This window comes from Molossus molossus, unplaced genomic scaffold, assembly GCF_014108415.1.
Source record: "Molossus molossus isolate mMolMol1 unplaced genomic scaffold, mMolMol1.p scaffold_m16_p_11, whole genome shotgun sequence".
In the NCBI taxonomy this organism is placed as follows: domain Eukaryota; kingdom Metazoa; phylum Chordata; class Mammalia; order Chiroptera; family Molossidae; genus Molossus; species Molossus molossus.
The window spans coordinates 62,577,119-62,601,869 of NW_023425346.1; the positions used below are offsets into that span (position 1 = coordinate 62,577,119).

Here is a 24,751-nt window from a genome sequence, read left to right on the forward strand (position 1 = left end):
CTCCCCTTACCCCCTGCTCCATCTCCAGCTTTGTTGTCTATGTTCATTGGTCACGCATACATGCATGTAAGTTCTGTGGTTTATCTCTTCCCCCACAAACTCCCTCTCCTCTGAGGCTTGTCAGCCTGTACCCCACCTCCATGTCTCTGGGTTAATTTTGTTCAGCAGTTTGTTTAGTTCATTATATTCCACAAATAAGTGAGATCATGTGATATTTGTCTTTCTCTGTTAGGCTTGTTTCGCTTAGCATAATACTCTCCAGGTCCCTTCATACCATCTCAAAGAATAAGAGATCTTTCTTTCTTACAGCTGCATAGTATTCTATTGTGTACATGTACCACAGCTTTTTAATCCACTCATCTACTGATGGACACTTGGGTTGTTTCCAGATCTTAGCTATTGTAAATAGTGCTGCTATGAACATGGGGTTACATATCTTCTTTCTGATTGGTGTTTCAGGTTTCTTAGGGTATATCCTAGAAGTGGGATCACTGGGTCAAATGGAAGTTCAATTTTTAACTTTTTGAGGTAACAACATAGTGTTTTCTACAGTGGCTGCACCAGTCTGCATTCCCACCAGCACTGTACTAGAGTCCCCTTTTCTCCACACCCTCGCCAACACTTGTTGTTTGATGATTTGTTGATGAAGAACTTGATTTTAGACTAAAGAGAAGTGCAAGGATAAGATTTTAATTTGTGGCAGGGAATGTGCACTAAAACTAATTTTTTAGATTTTAGCAATGCAAGCTTTTTGATGGTCTTGAAAGTTTCTGAACATAGTAAAATTTTAGTAGTAACTGAGATGATGTTATCCCAGAGATGAAATCTATCACCTCTTTGTTTTACATGTGAAATATGTTGTTACTCCCAAATACAATACATTAGAAGAAATATATCTTTAAAAGTATTAATTCCATGTTCTTAAAAGTGTAGCATAAACATTAAAATGAAATTGAAATTAAAATTGGCAATTTCCAACATATTATTAATAATGGATTTTCTTTCTGTTACTTTGCACTTATTTTACTTCTTTAGTCATTAATTTATTAAACTTTTTAATATTAGCATTTGGAACTCTGAAATACATTGGTTATATATTTTTCTTTAATCACTCTATGAAGTGGTTGCAAATACTCTAGAAAGAATTAAACTATTTGAAGGGAAATTAAGAATTTTATATGATGCCACAAATTATTAGTCCAAAAAATACTTTCTACAGGATCACAAATGTTGAATAAGTTTTAATAGCAGTTTTAAAAGTTGTCAGAAGAACCCTGGGACAACAGAAAAATTTTTTTCTTTCCTTTATTTAACCATGGAGAGAGGAAGGGAGAGACAGAAACATCAGTGAGAGAGAACATTGTTTGGCTGTCTCCTGCATGCCCCCACTGCTGATCAGGCCCACAACCTGTGCATGTGTTCTGACAGGGAATTGAATTGGCGGCCTCTTGGTGCATGGGTCAATGCTAAACCACTGAGCCACACCGGCTGGACAACAAAGATTTTTGATTGAAATGTTCTATAAAAAATGTTCTGTGATAATAAACTTGTTAAAAGGCAATTTAATTAGAAATGGATATCCTGTGTGATTGTGTGTTTTATCCTTATTGTTGAAAGTATTACAGATGTTCCTCTTTTTTTTTCCCATTGACACCCTCCTCCCCGCACCTCCCACCACCTTCACTGCACTGATTATGTATATGTCCATTGATTATGTATATGTGCATATAAGTTGTTTGGTTTATCTGTTTTCGTCTCCAACCCCCTTTCCTTCTGAGGCTAATGTTTTTTCTTGATTAAAAAACAGTTTATTTGTGTCGTTGTTGTTCAGGAGAATCCAACTTTAAATCTCTCTGCTTTAAGTAGCATTCCTCTAACCACAAACCTATCCCAGCAACCGTTAGACATTATACAGATACCGCTTCGACAATGACTCATATTCTCTCTCTGGGTAGAAATGAAAGTTTTGTAAAATTTAAGCAGGTGTTAGTTAGACTGTAGAAAGACAGGTCTCTGTAGTTCTAGCCAGTATTTAAGCTGATAAAAATCTTAAAAAGTGAAGTAATGAGAATGTGTATAAACCTTCAAAATACAAAAATTTCCAGCTACTGTAGAATGGGACATGGTCTAATCCTATTTAGTTATTAGTTTTCTTTCATTTTAAAGTTGTTTTTCAAAAATATTGAACTAAAGAATATACATATATTTTGCCAGACCCAAGACTGGAAAATCATAGCACCTTTAGACATATGGAATGAAGTCATAGCTGGAGTCAACTACTTTTTATATTTTTTTGGTACAAGGTATTTGAAGATTTCAAAAAATGAAAGAGTATGAAATGATTATGAATATTTGAGACAACCAAGAGTACAGGAGGACAAGTTCAAGTAATATGACATTTTTTGAGGAAGTATTTCCTGAATGTTGTACATGTATTCCTAGTTCTCATTGAATCCAAGCTCTAGTGAGAGATACCCGTAATTAGGACTGTTTTGGCAGTTTTTAATATCCTTTAATTTTTCTTTCCAGGTTTATATGGAATTTTGTGTGGTTGAATTAAGCTTCGTATCTAAACTTTTCATATATTTTATAACTTGATGCATGCAAATAAAAATGGATGTATATATTTTAATATTAAATTTGCTCAATTATTTTACTTTTAAAATAATGGGAATAAAGGATATTATCATGTGTTAACATGGCAAAAATATATTAATAAATGATAAACTAATATCTCAGCTGAACATTAATAACTTACCTAGACTAGTTACTTAATGGGAACACCATTTCAATATTATGTCAAACAGTAATATTGAGATGCACAAGTAATGTAAGGAAAATGTATTCATTTAAATGGAAAGAACTAGTGACCAATTTGCAACAGCATCAACAACAACAAATTAAGCAATTTTATCATGTAGAGTGAGCTAATATGATGTAAATCATTTTAAAAGAAAATTTTAATATTTTTCTTTTTATATTTCAGAAATAAGAAAGAAGACTTAATGAGTAGTATACCTAAGAAGGCCTTTTAAATCTATCTTCTCAGAACAAACAATCCTGTTCCTTATACTAAAGTGAGAAATTTGGTGAATGGCCTTTGAGAATAGTCTATTTAATGTGTCTGATAATTAGTTTCTCTTCCTAAAAGGGAATCTAGAGTAAATTACACTTAGCACATCACTTCTTCTGAGATTTTAGATTGCTATTTTATTTATATATCACCTTGTTCACCCTGGTTCTGTTCTTTGTGACCCTGGTCAATCAGCATTTGTCTAAGGAACTAGCAAATTCAGTTCTTATTTAATGGGAGCGCTGGGTTTTTATTTTAAGTTCTTAAATGTCAGTGACCATAGCTCCAAGTCAGAGATGTCCTCCACAATTCTTACTGCCATACAGCTTAGGAGCTTGTGAAGTTCCAACATTAGCCTGAAGTTCCAGTGTAGCATGTCTGTCAGATGTCGCGCATGGAAAACTGGATTGGAAGGTGGCCTATCATCCTACCTCTGTTTCAGAGTACATCTCAATGCCATCTTCAAAGGTCCAGAGTACTTGAGTTTTAGAACATATGTTACTTTCAAAGTAGTGCCATTGCTTTGGATACATTAAAAAAAAAAGTAGTTTTTAAAAATCTTTGAAAATAACTCCCACCAAATTCCAAGGCTAATGATATACCTTTTAAGCCTACTTTAATAAACTCACATTTAAACTAAAACCTGTTGACCAAAGGAAAAATTTATTATTTTAAGAAATTATCATCCCATCTCAAGGTGACAGTTTCAGAGTATGAAAATAGTTCAATTTTAATGAATTCCAGAAATAAATGATGGATGCCTTATTAATTTGTTGTAAATGACATAATTTGCTAAATAAATTGGGAATGGCTTCTAAATACTGACTACCTATTCTTACCTTTGATCTTTTCTTTTATTATATTCACTTAGACTGTAAAGAGAAGGCTGCAGCTGGGAATTGAATGTTGAGCTCACTAACTTTGGGATGTAGGTGAGTATAGCCTATACCACGTTTTCTAGTGACTTTGGAAAGCAGGGCAGCCACTGTGTTTGGATAACTTCTTTCTTTCTTTCTTTCTTTCTTTCTTTCTTTCTTTCTTTCTTTCTTTCTTTCTTTCTTTCCTTCCTTCCTTCCTTCCTTCCTTCCTTCCTTCCTTCCTTCCTTCCTTCCTTCCTTCTTTCTTTCTTTCTTTCTTTCTTTCTTTCTTTCTCTATTTAATATTAATTTTTTAAAATTAGAGTCTACATTTAGTATTATTTTGTATTAGTTTCAGGTGTATAGCATAGTGATTAGACAATCATATACTTTACAAAGTGTTCCTCCTGATTTTTCTAGTATCTACCTGGCACCATAGATAGTTATTACAATATTATTGACTATATTTTCTATGCTGTACTTTACATCCCCATGACTATTTCGTAACCACCAATCTGTACTTCTCATTCTCTTCATCTTTTCACCCAGTCCCCCAAGCCCCCTCCCCTCTGGCAACCATCAGTCTATTTGGATAGCTTCTTATCCCAACTTTTAATGCTTGGCTTTTCTCTGTCTGAAGCCCTTACCTCATAACTGTATTTCACTCCTTCCTCCATCCCAACCCTATGGCCATGCCTTGCTAGGCAGCAGCAGCTGAATTTGACTTGACTCACATTACTTCTAAGTTGTCTTCTGTTCCATTCTTTTGGAGCCTTTTCTTTGTTAGGATGTGGGCGATCAAGTTTATATTTACTCTTCTTGCTGAAAAAATTTAGCTAAAATTTGGTAGTTTTAATAATCTTGGCTTTATTTTTAAAAATAAACATTTTATTTACTAGACCTGTTTTTGTCTTTATCAGCATTTTTGGTGACTCTCAAGACAAACCACATAGGTATATGCTGCTATGACTATGCATATCTTGGCTTGAAGGACCAAACCATCTTGGTGTATGCTATTGTGGTTTGTGTTGGTGAGCTCTTCGGCCTGATGTTGCTAAGGTGGTGGGTCTGTACTTAAACACAGTCATCCTCTGGGGATCTGTTTTACAACATTATGCTCTATTTAGGCAGTATTTTGGGTTTGGCTTGCCAGATTTTGGGCAGGCCCTAGAGATCCAGGAAGCCCATAGGAACCTGTTTGTATTCCAGGACTCAGTCATCTTGTTCATCAGAAGGATAGACGAGTGTGCCTCCACTGACTAATGTGTTTTCACAGTTCAGAATGCTTCACAGTATTTCCAGGTTTTAGGAAATTTAATGAGAGACAAAATGTGTTGATGGAATCTAGCTTCTTGATGCAATAATGTCTTCCTTCCAGACGTCAGATATATTTAGAATTATTTCAGACTCATGAATGCTGACAGGTTATTAGAAGTTAATATTTCCCATTGCAGTGATTTTCAGTTTAGATTGGAATAGCATTTGTTTTCATTAATGCCTCAATTAATGATTTCAATATGTATGTGGTTTAGGTATGGGGATTAGGAGCTCTAGCGGATTGTATTTTCTTCTCCTGAGAATATAACAGGAATAAGTAATAATGTAACAGCCCTTTTATAAAATTCAGACAGATCATACATATGGTTATAAAGCTGAATTGCTTTTTTTTCTATTTAAAATTTATAGTTATTTTGTCCTAAAAATTGGACTAACAGTATAGCTTTGGGCATTCAGAACACAACAGAGCAGACAAATTTGCTGAAGGAGAAGGTAAAAATGATCTTGGAAAAAATTCCTAGAATCTTTGTCATATTTGTCCATGATGATTTAATTAAAAAGTTGTTTTTAGCATGATGAATAAAATGTGGCCACATATTTGTGTTTCCATGTTTTTTTTTCTGCATATTACTTCCCAAAGTAATTTTTTAAAAATCCTCACTTGAGGATGTGTTTTCTTTGAGTTTAGAGAGGGAGGAGGAGGGAGAGGGACAGGGAGAGAGACATCAATGTGAGAGAGAAACACTGATCTCTTGCCTCCTGCACTCACCCCAAATGGGGATTGAACCGGCAACTTGGGTATGTGCCCTGACTAGGAATTGAACCCATGACCCTTTGGTGCATGGGACAACTCAACCAACTGAGCCACACCGGCCAGGACAGTAATTTTTAAAAGACTCCCCCAAAATATTATAGGACCATCATAGAATTATAGAATATTAGAACTAGAAGATATCTGATTTGCAATATTAGGTTACCACTGTTTGATGTAACTTGAGATAGGATCTTTGAAATTTTTTGGTGGTTCTTCCATGAGCATTTCCTAGGATTAAAGCGCTGGGGATAATCTTATGCCCTGCTGATAAGTGTCAGTGCCTAGAATGTAAAAGGTGCTTAGCGAATGTGTGCAGAATGAATGAATAAGAGAATAAGTGGAAGGGAGAAAATATACTGGATGAATTCAAGTGCTATTCTATGCTCAGCATAACTCTTACTTAGTGTTCTGAAAATAAAAGGAGCATAATTCTGTTTTAGTTGGTGAATGCATTCGAGTCCTAGTTGTTAAGTTTATTTTCCTTTTTCTTAAACCTATATGTCTGTAATTTATTTTTTACACAACAATGAATTTTTAAAGACAAAAATTATATAATGTCACATGTATACTTTAAAATCTTCTAGTGCTTCTTCATTGTAGTTAGTACAAAACCCAACCATTTATCATGACCTAGAAGTACATGCTCAGTCTGATCCTTGCCCACTTACCCAGTCTCATCCCCCACAGCTCTTTTCCTCTCACACTGCACACTAGGCATGTTGGCTCTCTTTTTATTCATAGCTAGTTTTCACTTCAGGACTATCGCACTGACTGTTCCTCCTGCCTGAAAGGCAGATCTTCACATACCTGGTTTTCCCCCATCATTTGGTTCTCATCAAAGTTCACTCCTTAATGATGCCTGCTTTGACCACCGCACACATTTCATGATGTTTTCTTGAGCACTCCCTCCCTGGTCTGTCTCTATTTGATACAGAAGTAATTTAGGATATCTTCCAGGAGAGCCATCTCACTTCTGTGTCCTCAGTGCCTAGAACAGCACAGGATGAATGAGTAAATGCTGTATTTTTTTTTTTTATTATTGAGGTATAATTGACATATAACGTGTTAGTTTCAGGTGAATTCTGTATTCCTTTATTATATTTTTAAAATACTCTATCAAAATGAGTCAGAAATGAACTTTAAAGATTGATCTAGCTCCCTGCTGAGCTCCCTCAGTGCTTTATGCGTACATGTACAATTACCATATTGCATACTAGCGCTTTGTGAGCTTGTGTTATTCACCAACTGTAATCCCTAGGAGGGCAGGATCTCCTGTATCCCTTGGTGTTGGATGTATCAGGAGATTTCAGTAAGTTATTTTGGTAAAGGGAGTCTTAAGTTTATTAGACACCAGTTATGCAACATAGAATGAAAGCAGATCATTACTTTTGGGTTATATCTATTTAAGGGTTAAGAACATAGACTGTGTAGAGAAGGAGTTAGGGAAATAAGAGAAGAGCTGATCTCCTTTTTGGCCTGTGGGTTGGTGGACAGAAGGGATAGCAAGAAGGAAAATATGGAGCCAATTAAATATGTGCCCTAATTGTCCTCTCTTAGCTTTAGCCTAGGTTGAAGGAGTTTGGGAAGTTGACAGGGATATCATTGGCATGCAGCTGTTCCTTGTTCCCCTAACTGGGACTCAGAGAGGCTGTTGAGTAGGGGAGACCCTGATCAATGTAGAGAGAGGAGAGGTTTGAACACTAACATGAGAGACAGTCAGAGTGAGGTGACTCCACAGGAGGGGATGAGAAAAGGCCATCAGACAAGGAAAATGGATGGAGCAGCAGGGTAAACCAGAAGTCTGAAGTGAGTAAGAATTGAGGAAAAGCTGAGTTGGCAAGAGGAAGATGCCAATTTCTTCTGGGAGCAAAGTCCAAGCCAAAGGAATGGATCATAAATTTGCTGCCCATAAATTTCAGCAACAGAGACAAGTGGGGCAACAGTAACCATGATGACAAGGGACCTCAGTTTAGAGACCAGCAGATGCCAGTGCAAGGGCTGGCATGAAGCTGGAGGCTCCTTCACTCCAGCACCAGGAAAATATTACACGTAAAATGGTTGTGACTTTACAGGGACATGGGTAGGAAGAGGCTCTTGTGAGACTGACGTTTTTTATCCAAATGGGAGACTGAGCATTACTTTAAGGGACTGTTAAGTGATGAATTTGAAATGGAGATCTCTCTATGTCTCTATCTGTATATCTGTACCTAAAACTGCTATGTATTAGATTGAGAAACAAGAAACAGATTGGTTTCAGACAAAATAAAGAACTTAATTTTTGCTGGACATCAAGTTTCAGTGTCAATTCCATTTTAAATGAACCCATTTTCCTTGCCGGTCTGGAAGAGGAGAATTGGCCTAGAAGCACTCCAAGGTCCCTTCTAGCTTTAAATGTTAAGGTTTCAACACACTTCCATTATTTGTCAAACTCCTAAAGCAGCCTCCTTAGAAGTCTCTCTACCTCCCAGTAATCTTTCCTTCAATATCCTACCTATCTCCATTGTTGGAGAAAGAATAAACTTTCTCAAATGCCTCTTTATTCATGTGATATCCTGGCTCTGAAGCATACTTCCTTGAACAGGTGAAAACTCCTTTTAGGGATATTAACATTATCCATCACCTGTCTTAATTGAGACCCTTTGCAGGATCAGATGTATTTACCACATGTTGTAAAAACTTAATTTTGCTGGTCTTAATCTTATTTTCCAAATGACATTTTTATCCCTTAAACTTTTTGAACTTTAAACTATGCTCAAAACTTTTCTTTTTCATGCTAACATAAACTGGCTTTTGATTATATCAAACTAAAAAGTTTTGTACAACAAACAAAACAGTGAACAAAATGGAAAGGCAACCTGGGAAATGGGAGAAAATATTAACAAACCATATAACTGATAATAGGTTAGTATCCAAAATATATAGGGAACACTTACAACTCATTAACAACCCCCCCCCCCAAATCTGGATAAAAAATGGACAAAGGACCTGAATAAACATTCTCCCACTGAAGAAATACAAGTGGACAGGTTATATTAAAAGATGCTCAAAATCACTAATAACAATGCATATCAAGACCACAAGGAGATACCACCTAACATCTGTCAGGATATCTATTATTAAAAAGACAGGAGATAACAAATGTTGGCAAGAATATGGAGCAAAGGGAACCCTTGTGTACTGTTGGTGGGAATGTCAATTGGTACAGCCATTGTGGAAAACAGCATGGATATTCCTCAAAAAATTAAAAATAGAACTATGATATGATCCAGTAATCTCACTTCTGGGTATATATCCAAAGGAAATGAAATCAGTATCTCAAAGAGATGTCTGCACTTCATGTTCATTGTAGTGTTATTTACAATAACCAAGATATGGCAGCAACCTAAATGTTTGTTGATGGATCAATGGATAAAGAAAATGTGTAATGTATGCACAATGGAATATTATTCAGCCATAAAAAGAAGAAAGTCCTGCCATTTGTGATAACATGGATGAATCTGGAGGGCGTTATGCTAAATAAGATCAGCCTGTAGAGAAAAACAAATACTGTATAATCTTACTTATATGAAATGAAAAACAAAACAAACTTTGATGCCATAGGAGCAGGTTAAAATGGTGGTTGCCAGGGGATAGGGAGTGGGGAAATTTGGAAGGTGTTGGTCAAAGGGTACAAACTTTCAGTTATAAGATGAATAAGTCTAAAGATCTACTGTACAGCATGGTGACTGTAGTTAATTACATTGTATTGCATATGTGAAAGTTGCTGAGAGAGTAGATCTTAAGTGTTGTCACTCACAAAAAAGATGACTGTGAGATGATGGATGTGTTAATCCACTTGTTTGTGATAATCATTCTCCAATGCACATATATATATATGTACATACATACAATATACATATATCAAATCACCATGTGGTACACTTTAAATATGTTATAATTTTATTTTTCAATTATACCTCAATAGAGTAGATATAAAAAGCACTCAGAGATGTTATATCCTCTGAGTTTGTGCACATCTACTACAAATTATAAAATAAAATACATGGGTGATATTTGTCCTCCAAGAACTTTCCCTGTCCAATTGGAGCTACACAGTGATATCCTCAACAGCACCTTCACTGGCCAATCAGAGTGGCTCCACTCCAACCAATCAGGACAGTACTTTTTGGACCAATTGAACTGAGGATTTGGGGTTCCTTTTTGTATGAGAACAGACCAATCAGGGACCAGGGGTGGGGATTTCTGGCTATATAAGTCAGCTTCTCTCTCATTTAAGGAGCATTTCCTTTTCCGTCGGAGACTGAAGACTGTGTTTTTCTGGAACATTGAAGCTGTTTCACTGGACTAACAAGGCTAGACTGGAGCAGAGCCGTCTAGCTAGAGAGGGGCCTTGCCTCAGGGCTGCCTTGCCCCAGGGCCGCCTCACAGGTGTACTGTTCCACAGTCATGCTATTCTACAGCTTTGCTGTACCAAAGTTGAACTGTTTGTACTAAACAACATTTCCTTTTTCACTGTACCCAAAATTTGGGATTTCTGTTGGTGTTGAATTGGTGCCAAAGACAATTGGTTGACAAGAGTCATTCAGATGAAATAGTTTAGGAATTTTAGTGAAGCTGCAGCCTTGAATCATTTACTCCTCATCTTTTATCAAAAGTGTTTTCTGAGATTGGTATGTACAAAAAATTATTTAAAAGCTGTATAAATCCATCTATACACTAGTCCTTGGGACCTATAGGTAGGCATCAAGAGGTCAGGAACTCCAAAATTGTATACAGAGTGGGGTGTGCATGTGCATTTTTGTGCTTAGAGGTCGTTAGTATTTGAGAGACTTAACAGAGTTTAAAATTCTTAAAAGGGTTCAAAGTTCTCATAGAATTAAGAACCACTTTCCTTCAGCACAAGGGAATGTAGTCAATAATATTATGATAACTATGTATAAAGCCAGGTGGGTACTTTTGAAGTATCAGGAGGGGGGAACCACTCTGTAAAGTACATGCTTTTCTAACCACTTTGCTGTACATATGAAACTAATACAGAATATTATTGAATGTAAACTGTAATTGAAAAATAAATTTAAAAAAAGAAATAAGATCCTCCTTGGATCTCCTCTCATGCTTCATCCCATTACTATCCTTTGCCTCTTTGTTCTTATTATTGTAAGAGTCTCCTACCTCCTTGCTTTTCTTTATTTTAATAACTAAGTATGCATTTCTAAACAAAAGTATTTATTTTTGCTTCTTTTTAAAAATAGTTTTGCCTACTTTATTTATTTTTATTTTTTGTTCCTCACCCGAGGATACTTTCCTATTTATCATCAGATAGAGTGGGAGGGAGGGAGAGAGAGAGACAGAGAGGAACATCAGTGTGATAGAGTCACATCGACTGGTTGCCTCCCTCACGACCTGACCAGGGCCGGGGACACTGCAACAGAGGTACATGCCCTTGGCCCGAATCAAACCCGCAACTCATTGGTCTGCAGGCTGATGCTCTAACTGCTGAGCCAAACTGGCCAGGGCTATTTTTGCCTCTTTTTATATTTTACATAAATGAAATTTTTATATGTTAAAAAAATGAAAAGAAAGAACCACTTTCCTAAATACTCTGAAAACTGTCTTTGGAGAAATTGGACCACAAGAAGATTATTTTTTTAGACCATATTAACTTAACTTGATGTATAATCATCTTCACTGAGTTTTGTTTTAATAATATGCCTTTCAAATAAATAATAGTTGATATAAATTTTTCAGCAAATACTATAAATATAATTGTTGAGAATAAACTTCACTTTCTACTCAGTTTTTCATATTTTACACATAAAAGTTTAAATAACTTTTCTGTAGAATTCAATGGCAGAAAAAAATTTTGCTTCAGTATCTGCTATGTTAATTCCTTTTTCCTTTTAAATAGTAACAATTACATTACTCATTCTATCTTTCTTTCATTTTTACCTTTTCTTTCAGGCAACTAAGAAAAAGAATTTAAACCCAATGAGAGCATCTGTATTGTTCTTACAAATTTTATATTTATGTCATTGATTCCATAGAAACAGCTTTCTATTTCTAATTATATTTTATTATATCTGTTTTTTTGTTGTAAACCAACTCACATCTTTTATGTAAACAGTAGCATATAAATATACATACTTTTTTTTTTTTTATCTTCACTCAAGGACATTTTTTTGTTTTTTGTTCAGATATAGCGGGAGGGAGAAAGAGGAAGAGAGAGAAAGAGAGAAACATCGACGTAAAAGGGACACATTGAGTGGTTGCCATCTGCACGACCCAACCAGGGCTGGGGACAAACTGCAACCGAGATACATGCCCTTAGCAGGAACTGAACCTGGGTCTCTCTGGACCGCAGGCCGACGCTTTAACCGCTGCGCCAAACCAGCCAGGGCTAAATATACATACTTTGAACAAGAAATTACTTTTGGAACTGGCCATGTGAGAGTAAAAGAGAGGAAGAGTTCCCTCATTACCCCGACCAGGGAAAATATATTCTTCGGGGAAGAGAGAGAATCGTAACAAAGGAAGAGAACTTATTTTATATTATATTATAAACAGATAATTTCTTCCTAAGTTTAAGCCAGGTAACTCTTGAAGGGATTTTATCAGCTATTGGGTGACCCTTTTGCCTTCAAAAAGTGGGTCAACTGTGATCATAAATGCACTTCTGGTCTCAAAATAATCCAGTTTATTTACCCAATATAAATTCTTTTTTTTATTAATTAATTTATTTTTGTTACAGATGTTTCTCCTTTTCCCCCAATGATTCCCCCTCCCCCACCCTCCCCGCCCTGTCCATGTCCATTGTTCATGCATACATGCATATAAGTTCTGTGGTTTATCTCTTCCTCACCACCCCCTCTTCTGGGGATTGTCAGTTTGTACCCCACTTCCACATCTCTGGGACTACCCCATTCTTCAGACTGTTATGTTCATTATATTCCACAAATAAGTGAGATCATATGATACTTGTCTTTCTCTGTTTGGCTTGTTTCGCTTAGGATGATATTTTCCAGGTCCCTTCATGTCGTCTCAAAGGATAAGAGATCTTTCTTTCTTACAGCTGCGTAGTACTCCATTGTGTATATGTACCGCTGCTTTTTTATCCATTCGTCTGCTGATGGACACTTGGGCTGTTACCAGATCTTAGCTATTGTAAATAGTGCTGCTACAAACATGGGGTTACATATATTCTTTCTGATTGGTGTTTCAGGCTTCTTAGGGTATATTCCTAGAAGTGGGATCCCTAGTATGAATTATTAAATACATGATTCACAACAGGAAAAAAAATAATGCAACTAATGTGCTTATTCTGTAATAATGCATGATTTTTTACTTTAAATTTAAAATCTCTCACTGTGGTATTCACTAACTTTTTAGGGATGGGGAAGGAGAGAATGAAGGGATTAGAATGGGTACATACAAAAGTTGCAGGGTTGTCATTTTTGAGTTAGAAAAACTTAGAAAAACAACATAATTATGAAAAACTTGGATAAACAACACAATTATGAATTTGATAATGGTGTAGAGAGATTAGTGTGGACCTAAGAAAGCTTTTGGTTATAACCTGATCTCAGTTTAGGTTAGTGTATGATTGTTCAAATGTTCATTTATTTATTTAAAATATATGTGTGGAGTTTCTACCTGTCTAAATACTATTCAAGAAATGAGACACAAATATGAAAGCACCAGTGTTCTTATCTTTGAGGACCATGTATGTAGTTTATGGGAGATTAATTATAGTGTCATGACCCAGGGAGAGCAACATAAGTCTGTGCAAAGTGTTCAAGATCACAGGGTGAAAATGATTGATGTGGCCAAGTTCAGAGAAGGCTTCAGAGGAGCTAATTTTTACCTGCATCTTGACAAATAAGTAAGAATTGTAAAGGAGAGGAAAGAAGGCATTGATGGCAAATGGAATGACTTTTAGATGTCTGGGGATGTGAAAAGCACACATACTTGGGTACAGTCTAGCATGGCTAGAATGTAACATGTGTTCTGATGGACACATGTTAGAAAGTTGTGGTGGATGCTAAAAGTTGGGAACACAGATTGCAAAGGGCCTTGATCATTTTAAGGTGTCTGGGCTTTGTCCTCTAAGAGAAGATGAACCTCAGTCACATAGTCACTCACACTGAATCAATGAGGTATGTATTAAATATTTATAATTTTAACACAAAAATAAAAATGATAACCCCTATTTTATTTAAAAATTCAGCATCTTTTCTATCTATTCTCTAGTTATTGGGGTTGGCAGCTTGCCCACTTTGTAAAATGGGACATCGTGCCTTTGTCTTACCTTATGGATGACTGCTTATTACTTTACATATTTCAGCTGGATGTAAGTGCTTTGCCTGTACTGGTGATTACCAAAGGAAAAGTGGAATATTCCAATATTTAGTCCATTTAAACTGAGAACAACTAACCTAGGATTTTCACAGCTGCATAGATACTACATAAATTCAAAATTGCAATAACCTTTCCATACCAGAGAATACAAATATGTTTATATTTCTGTGCCAACATTTGTAGAGCAGTAGCGGTTGCCTGGAGCATTATTTGGAAAACGATTCTGGGGCTGCATTTGAGTGCAGAGGGAAAGAGTACATTTATAATTGATTAGCAATATCTTCTGTGTGCCAGAAGCGGGGAGTTGTAGCCACATTTTTGCTTTCTTGGTTATTGCACTTTGGGGGGACAAGTCAAGGTTCACTATTTATGCCACAAATATATTCTGTTTTGTTTTTAAAACATATAAAGAATATGATAAAAAATTAGTCAACTGAAGTAGCCTGGAGGCCTCATCTTAGATCTCATACTAGGTAAACTATGGAGGATACAATATACTTGGTGATGGAATAATTATATCAGTTCTTTATTGATAGTGAGGTTAGATAAGTATAAAGAGAAGCAGAATTTAAAATACATTTTAGAAGGTGATCAAATGCCACATGCAAAGATGATAAGCATAAAAAGTTTAAGTTGTTGATAAAGAATAAAATAAGGTATATTATTTTATTGAAGCTATAAAGGCAGCATTGCTTGCACACATTGTGGAAAAGCTAGATTCATGAAGTCACCTTGTGTGCCAGAGAAGTAGAAAACAGCAAAGAGGTCTGTTCTCCCTGTGGAGAATAAGAAGAGTGAGAGCCAAGTTAAAGTTGGGGCTGAGTTGAAAGTTTCCCCAGCAAAAGTTGTATTTTTTCCACTGTTCTGACCTCTACTAATCTTAGAACTTTGTTAATGTGTGTAGAAAGGGTCATACAGAAGAAAACTAACTTTTTCCTTTTTATTAACTTTCTTTTGAATTCCAGATGTCTAAGTAATTATTTTCAAGTATCAGATTTTTATTAAATTGTGTTGCTTACTAACCACTTTGGACCTATCTTGAGGCAAGATCTTGGACCAGATTAGCCATGAGATCTTTTCCAGACCTGTAAGTCTACTGTACAATCGATAATACTGTACTGGGCAAACTCCCCTATTATCCTAAAAGCCAGACTAATTTGAAAAATTAACATTCGTTGCAGGAATTTAAACATTGATAAACTGTGTACAACTTATACTATAAATAAAACACAGACACCACATTAGTTGACAGAAGAAAGAATTGCCCCTATTTTGAAGATAAGAAGACAATTGTAAAATTAATAAATTATTTATAATCTATACACATTATTGTTCAATGAATAAAAATGACCTCTAAAGTATCTAGTAAAATATAGTATGAAGTGATGCTATTTGGTAAAGTAGATTGGTATAGAAATAAAATATTAGTAGTTTATTCAATAACTTGTTTTATGGTCATTTAAATTATTTCAGTGATTACATTTTACACTGTAATTTACACCTGTAGAACATTCTTAAATAAATACGGGCTTTCTCATGCTGTTTCTTACTTTCATTGATTTGAGGTGTGACTTTCCTCCAAGTCATGTACTTTATATATGTGAATACATATGTATATATTTATAAATATAAATACATCTATATCTTAGTATATAATATTTTATTTACATTTTGTTCAGATTTTTATTCTCAGGGCATAGTTGATGATTGAATCTTCTAAGTGGTCATATCTCCTATTAACTTCATTGAAGATTAAGGTGCTTCATTCTCCTTTACTTAGAAAGTATTTTTAAAGAGATCCATAATGTGAAAAGACAATTTGTAAACTATTATACACTGGTGATTTATATCCATTTATGTTTACTCATTCATAGCTTCTTTAGCTCACATTTCTCTCTCTCTTTTTAAAATCCACACCCGATATTTGGATACTTTTCCATTTATCTTCAGACAGAGTGAGAGGGATGGAGGGAGGGAGGGAGAGAGAGAGAGAGAGACATCAATTGTATGAACCCGACCAGGGCCAGGGACGTGCCCTTGACTGGAATCAAACCTGAGACTCTTTGGTCTGTGGGCCGACACTCTAACAGCTGAGCCAAATCGGCCAGGGCAGCTCACATCTCTCTTAACCTGAATGCATGCTTTTAATTTGGAAAATACATCTTACAGTAAATACTAAACATTCATCTTAGAAGATTTTCAAGTGGAAAAGTTCCTACTTTAAGTCATGACACACAAAAATTCTTTGAAAAATATTTCTACGACTCCTGCTTTGCTTTAATCTTGTGCCCTCCATATAAGACTGAAGAAAAAAGTGTATCTTTGATAATTTTTTTTATTAAATTAGCAATGCACCCATTAACAATATATGTTCTAAAAGTGTGATTTTCCAATTATTCCATAAAATTGGTTCTCTGGGGGTCATTTCTTTAAATATGATAAGTAAAATTAATTAAAGGTTATTTTGACGCAGTGGTCAGTTTTTATTTTTTTAAAATGTTATTGATTTTGAGAGAGAGGAAGGGAGAGAAACATCGATCAGTTACCTCTGGCACACGCCCCAAATCTGCAACCCAGGTATGTATCCTGACTGGAAATCGAACCCAGCACTTTTCAGTGAACAGAATGATACTCTGGCCAACCGAGCTATACCATCCAAGGTGGTCAGTGCTTTCTTAAAGTGATCTTAAAATTGAAAGAATGGGTAAAATTGGACCACAGGGACTTCGGTAATGGTAGGAATCTGAATCTCCCCCTACTCAAACATTTAAACTCTGAGGTTGCTGTTAGAAAAGATAAAGATATGTGACAAGTAATTATTTAATTAATTCAATATCTAGTGAAATCTGAGCCCTACTCCATGCCTTGTCACTAATGCACTCTGTGTCATTTCATTTTTCATATTATAGTTTCTTTACAGTAAAATATTCTTTTCAAAAAAAATTTTTTTTTAATCCTCACCGGAGGACATTTTTTCCCATTTTTGTTCAGATAGAATGGGAGGGAGAGAGAGGAAGAGAGAGAGAGAGAGAGAAACATCGACGTGAAAGGGACACATTGAGTGGCTGCCACCCGCGTGACCAACCAGGGCCGGGGACAAACTGCAACTGAGGTACATGCCCTTAGCGGGAACCGAACCCGGGTCTCTCCTCACTGCAGGCTGACGCTCTTACCGCTGAGCCAAACCGGCCAGGGCTGATAAATATTTTTTTATGTCTGCTTTTCCAGATGGGTTTATGCAGGTTGCTTCTTATTCCTTCATAGAACATTTTGTTGAACAAAATGAAATTGATTTCAAGGATAAATTCTCTTCACTTATGTGCTCACAGCAAAAGTCAACATAGCGTCCTGTTGCTTAAAAAAAAAAAAAAAAAAGTTCAAAATACGTATTTGCAAAATACGTATTTGGAAGCCTTAGTCAAATAGGGGATTTCCTGAGTAGGAGATGTTTTGCCCACAGGGTAGAAAAATTAGAGAACTGATTTATTAAAAAATTTTTCATATTCTTTCTCTCATACCTTTCCTCTTCCTTTTTTCCCTGTCAACTGCATTCTTTCTGTGCTTCTCATATTGAAGTTGGTTTCACATGATTCTGAGACCCTCAGTATATGGCCCTACCATATTTCTTCTCAAACACTTTTCATCATTTTTATCCACAAGGAATATTATTTACAGACTGATTATTCATAGTTATCTTGAAAGCCTGGCTCAAAGAAAGGTTTAAAGGGATTTTGCCCAGTAGGAACTTACAAGAGAGAAATATCAACTTGAAAGGAAGAATGTATACTTGTTTTGAAAAATAGAAGCTAGAGAGTTTCTCCGCCTTTGTGGACCCGTAGCCCTCAGTACTCATACTGAAATTCTCTTTTGATATTTTTATCCCCTTTTAGTTGATGACTTTTTGGATAGTAGAGAATACTTAGCTGTCTTTGTTACTCTTAAACTTAAGCCAATTTGTGGTATATGAGATGGTCAATAAATGTTGAACTACACTGAACTGAAAAGAACCTTTTGTAGTTACTGAGCAGTACTTGTAACCAACACTGTTATGGTTGGGACTGAAAAGCCTATTGTAAAAATTAAAAGAGTCATATTTTCCCCGCTGAGATTTTAATGTCTGCTTAGCTTTAACAGAAAAAAAGCCATCCTCTGGGGGGAGAAAGTGAGGTAATACAGAAATTAAGTTTGCCATGAAATGATCCAGAACAATCTAGGGCATTCTGAAGTTAGTGCCAAGTGTAGCATATGAAAAACTTTTAAAAAATATGTCAACTTTCCCAAAATATGAAGTCATTGCATTTGGTACTAACTGATTGGATTGCAAAATTCACCCACTGGAACAGTCCTAACTTCAAATGTGAGAGGTGTGAGTTCATGAAAGTATCCAAGAAATAAAGCTTATTTGTATAAATATAATAAACATCTACAAACAAAAGATGAAGTAATGACTTAAGTCAACAAGTCTTGTCCTTTGAACTGTAACTTTTAATATACCTACTTATGTCAAAATGCTTCAGAAAAAAGGAATACATTATATTTTATAATGACTATTTTTGGAAAAATCTGTATTTACTGTTTTTACTCATTATGTGAGTAATATATGCTCTTGTAAAAACTTTAATAAAGAAGGGCTTAAAATTACAAATGAAAAATCCTCCTGCTAATGCACTTACAGAAATATAATAGTTTCTTGTATATAATTATAGAACTTTTTCATATATATAAACAAATAGTAAAAGATAGACTTTTATCCATTTTCAATGTTGTATATATATCAAGTATGCAAATTTGGAATGCTCTTAAATAGTATGGAAAAAAAGCTGGACATACGTGAGCTTGAAATATGTTCATGAAATAATTTTATACTATTTATAATAGTACAGGTTTTAGTTAATTCTGAAATCAATTTTAAATATTTTACTGAATTGAAAGTAAGTACTCTGAGTGGGTAAAATTAGTACCATACTGACCGTCCTAGAGTAGTCTAAATTATAGTAAGTCTCTATGAATGTATATTGAGCCCTTAGCTCTGTTTGGGATGTTATTTTATGTTTGCTACCAATTAATTTTCACATCGTCTCTGTGAAGTAGATCATGATTCTCCATTTTACAGGTTGAAAAACCGAGGTTCATAAGATAACTAACTTGTCCAGTGACTTAACTCTAACAAATAGAGGAACCAGTGTCTATTATTAAAAGTACAATAAACTTGCCCTGGCCAGTTTGTTCAGCGGTTAGAGCATTGGCCTGCGGACCAGAGAGTCCTGGGTTCGGTTTCCGCTAAGGGCACGTACCTCGGTTGCAGTTCGTCCCTGGCCTCTGTTGGGGTTGTGTGGGTGGCAATCAGTCAATGTGAGAGGATGTTTCTCTCTCTTCCTTCCTCACTCCCTCCTGCTCTATCTGAAGATAAATGCAAAAATGTCCTCGGAAGAGGATAAAAAAAAGATTAAAAGTACAATAAACTTTATTCAGTGTAGAAATTTAAGTGAATGTATAATTTAATTTTCTAAAATTGCAAATAATAGAGCCTATTAGAATGTTTAAGTATCAAGAGGACAGAAACTTTATTCTTTCCCACCTTCCTGCCCCTCAGCCTTTGGGCACAAAGTTATTGTATAAAAATAAATAAATAAATAAATGAATCGTTTGTCCCCCTGTCAGGTTCAGGTCTTTTCCAGCAACTAGGGCTGGGCCACTTTCCCTTTCCATTAGTGCCTACTTTCTAGTGAGCACAAGTATTTAATCACTAGTACAACCAACTGTATAATTTCAGATACTGAGTAAATGCTATGAAGAAAATAATGTGTGTGGATATGTGTGTTTGTGTAAGTCGGTTGTTTATTATGTGTGTTATGTTTTATATTGTATATATATGTTTATGTGTGCTAAGTAAGTGTGATTCTATGTATATTGTATTATATGTATTTTATATGTTATATGAACATTGAATGTGGTTTGGTGTATGTATGATGTGTGTGAGTGTTTTATTTTATATAGGATGATGGTCAGAGAGGATGTTTCCGAAAAATGCTTTGTTGAAATTACAGATAAGATGTATTTAATTCTATTAACTCCAACTCTAAATGTGGCGGGGAGGAGAGAACTAATATGTATATATATTCGCTTGTTTAATTCTGACAATGTCTCTATAAGGCAGACCTTGGGAACTTTTTAGGGCTGCCAAGCCATCACCTGGTTTATAAATGGGATTAGAAACATGTTTCTCTGATTTCAGATTCCATTGCTCTTTCAGCTCTACCACACTGCTTGTCTTAGTCAGTTTGGGTTGCTGTAACAAAATACCACAGACCAAGGGGCTTATAAGCAATGGAAATTTATTTCTCATAGTTCTGGAGACTCAAAAGTCTAAGATCAAGGCTCAGGCAGATTTGGTGTCTGCTAGGGCCCACTTCCTGGTTCATAGACGGCTACCTTTCTGTGCCCGCACATGATGGAAGGAGCAAGAGATAGCTCTCGAGGGTCTCTTGTAAGGGTACTAAGACTATCCATGAGGGAGTCATGACCTACTTACCACCCAAGGGCCCCACCTCCTAATACCATGACAATGGGGATTAGGATTTCAGCAAATTAATTTTGAAGGAACACAAACATTCAAGTTATATACTGCCTATTCCTAAAAGTAGGAAAAAAAGCCATGGAGAGGAAAGGAGAGAGATAAAAGTACAATTAGAGGTAGAGAGTGAATAATTTTCATAATTTCTGAGATGAGAAGATTTAAAATAATAGAAAATCATTTGATATCTATTATGTCAAGGTAACAGACTTACTGTATTAAATGAGTCAAAAATATGTAAAGTACACAGAGCAATACTGGGCATATAGTATGCGCTATATGTGTTAACTTTTATTATTATTACTGATCTGGTAAATTTATAAGTGAAGCTAATAGAGGATTTTGATACATGAGGTTTATGTTTTTAACTAATGAATTACAAACAATTGATTGCATACTGTATGTAGTTCAGCTGTGTACTGAGATAGTTCTCATCACACAAGCAGAGAACAATGGAAAAGCAACACAAATCAAACAAACATTGATGGATAACATAATCAAAGCAAGCCTTATATTTTGCCCATGGAGCTGTTACAAATATATTTGGAATGTTTTGTTTTGAAATTATGTAATTTCTTTAGAAATGACCAAGAGTTCATTTAATCACATTATCAGAGAACAGTGGTTCTTAATTTTATCAGTGCCAATTTCCTGTCATTATAACAAATGAAATTCATAGTTAATATACAATTAATTAATAATATAAAAATCAGAACATACAGATATTTAAAAATATTTTAGAAAGAAGTTCGAGAAGTCATAATAGAAACAAATGTACCAAATTTTCCCCACTTAAAAGCCAGAGATTACCAGATTGAAAAAAAAAATGCAACAAAAATAAAATCAGCTATATACTATATACAAAATATACATGTAAAGCACAGGACACAGAAAGTTTAAAAGTAAAAAAATGGAAAAAATAACAAGCAAATTCCGACAAAAAGAAACTTGGCATAGTTGTGTTAATGTCAGCTGATATGTTTTAATATTGTTAGGGGGTATTGATAGTTATCAAAAGAACTTGACAGTTTTCAGAGTCAAATGAACCTGGACCAGTTCAAAACATGCAGCCATAATATTTTTTTGAACATTAGTGATACATGTTCTTAAATCTTTGGTAAATCACAGTAACTTTTTTTCTTTCAATTGAACCTGGACGTTAGTATGTTGTTTAAATCCTGGACTTCAGTATGTTGTTTATACAAAATAAATATTTAGTGTTATTATTTTGTTGTCATCAAGAACAGGGGCATATTCTCATGGTATGAAAATCACTTCTGCTTACTATTTTGTAAGGGTTGAATGAGCTGTAATCACTAGTGAGAAATTAACTTTGGAAGGATAGAGCTCCTCAAATAATGGTACTTTCCTTTTTTCTTTGTGATCACTTGAATAGACAAAGTTAATTATGATATATGGGACAACTAATTTATAATGCCTCCTCAAAATGGATAGTATATAAAAATCTGCATCATCCTTTAGGGAAGAAGAAAATCTCGGCTGTGGTGAAAAGACTTTTCTTTGGGCATAAACTCATCCAGCACCTTTCAACAATTAATGCTGTACTATAAAAAGTATTATTTTATATCAAGTTTTGGCATTATTCCAAATTAATATCACAACAATAAACTTTATGTGGATATATTGGACTGGTGGTTTTATATAGTAGACTGTTCAAAATTCTCTTCCGGTAGACACTGACTTAAGTGTTAGGTAATGCACCTGAGAAAGCATATTAGCAAGAATTTAACTGCTAAACAATTTTGGTATTTGCTTAAATGTGAATTGGTCTTCCCTTTGTGATGAATTTCCATATAATTGTAGTATATTTTTTGCCTCAGAAAACTAGTGATTTTTCTCAGCATTAACTGTGTGATGTATGTTGCACAGTGTGATATATATCAGTACTGGTAGTTGTCACTTAGCCAATTGTTGTTTGCATGGGTACTTCATTAAGGACATTATCATGGCAAATGAGATACCTGAAGAACTCAGAACTAATGAATAAAACTGCCTTTAAGATGTGTTTTTAGCTGCAAATACAAGGAAAAACGTGCATCCTCATGAACTTGTTTATTTTTTTCTCTTTGATCTCAAATAAGTCCTCTCATCTATATAAACGAATAGGAAAATAACTGAACTATTTATTTATTTTTATTTTTTAATCCTCATCTGAAGATATTTTTTTTATTGCTTTTTAGATAGAGTGGAAGGGAGAGAGGGAGAGAGAGAGAAACATCGATTGCCCTGCCCAAACCTGCAAACATCTCAAACTGAGAAAAATTGACATCTTAACAATAATTAATCTTCTTATACATGAACATGAAATATACACGATCAATTTGTTCCTGTATTTTGTTTACTTTTTCAATTAGAGCTCTTATAATATATTCATAGTTATTTTACATTCCCTGTGTGATAATTCCAAAATCTGTGTCAGATCTGAGTGTGGTTCTTATATTTGCTTTGTGTATTCAGCCTGTGTTTTTTCCCTTGTCTTTTAGTGTGGTTAAAAGCCTTATAAGTTTTTTGTTGAAAGCTAGACATGATGTATCAGGTAATAGGAACTGAGGTAAATAGGACTTTGTTGTGAAGTGTTCTGCTAATCTGGCTAGGAGCTACGCATGTTTAATCTTTCCCTTCCTTCCTTCCTTCCTTCCTTCCTTCCTTCCTTCCTTCCTTCCTTCCTTCCTTCCTTCCTTCCTTCCTTCCTTCCTTCCTTCCTCCCTTCCTTCCCTTCCTTCCCTTCCTTCCCTTCCTTCCCTTCCTTCCCTTCCTTCCCTTCCTTCCCTTTCTTCTTTCGTGGTATGTGCCCCTAGTAGGAACTGAACCTGGGCTCTCTGGTCCACAGGCCAATGCTCAACCGCAGGGCAAGTTTAATCTTTATTACAGCCTTAGGTGCAGGGGCTTCAAATATCTCTAGTGTTTTTGGTTTTTATCTCTGCTGTTGTCTTTGGATTTCCCTAGAGTCTTTGCCCTGCAGCTGTTTATGCTTTAATCACTGATATTATATTCAACCCTCTTGATACAGTAGTAAGGAGTGGAAGAAGGAAGTGCTCCATAATTTTATGATTAAATCTAAGTATTTTAGTGGGCCTGTGTCCCTGATCTGTGAACTTCACAAGTTGGATAACTGCTTTCTGCCTATAAATCTATAGTAAAGTCTTTTACCCTGGAGAATAGTTCTTTGTTATGGTGAATGCAATAGGCATATTTCATAATGGTTACTTTTCTCCTCTTACTGCCAAAGTCATGAGGTGATTTTTCTTGGCTTTTCATGAGACCTTGTGGAGTTCCTAGATATGGGAGCTTCCAAAACTGTAGGCCCCAAGAGTTTCTTACTCTCAAGCTAGTACACACGCAATCTCCAGAAATTTGTCAAAATTATCTTGTATGTTTTCCTACCAGTTTATGATTCTAGCACTTTCTGCTCCAGGTAAACTTACCTCGGCTGTCTTTCTCTGTAGTCGCCTGTCTCTCTACACTTTGGGGTGTCATTTTGCCTTGAAACCTCAATTCTCTGATGGGCCAAAGAAGTCATTAATTTTCTGCTTGTTGCATTTTTTTCTTATTGTAAAGGTGGGAGTAATGTTTTCAAGGTCTTCACATGTCAGAGCTGAAACTGGAAGTTGCTACATCATTTTAATTACATCATCAAGAGCAGACAATTTTGTAATATATTCCATGTATGGGGAGAGTAGAAAAGTAATTGCATCTCTTGCATGATTAGTCAAAAAAATTGTATTGATAATTGGGATGCAGGGACAGTCACACACAGATGAACTCACAGTGGTGCAGCT

At 35.3% G+C, this 24,751-nt stretch overlaps 1 long non-coding RNA gene across 2 annotated transcripts in view; it reads left to right on the forward strand.

The window, feature by feature from the left end:
• Window positions 1-14,334, forward strand: part of LOC118625796 — a 28,922-nt gene extending 14,588 nt beyond the window's left edge. Inside the window, exons 1-3 of one of the 2 annotated variants that reach the window (XR_004958726.1) lie at window positions 2,985-3,077; window positions 3,945-4,005; window positions 14,270-14,334. This is a non-coding gene — a long non-coding RNA (uncharacterized LOC118625796). Of the gene's footprint in view, window positions 1-2,984; window positions 3,078-3,944; window positions 4,006-14,269 lie in introns of those variants that run through there. The other variant, XR_004958727.1, reaches the window with a different exon arrangement.
• The last annotated feature ends 10,417 nt before the right edge of the window (window positions 14,335-24,751 follow it).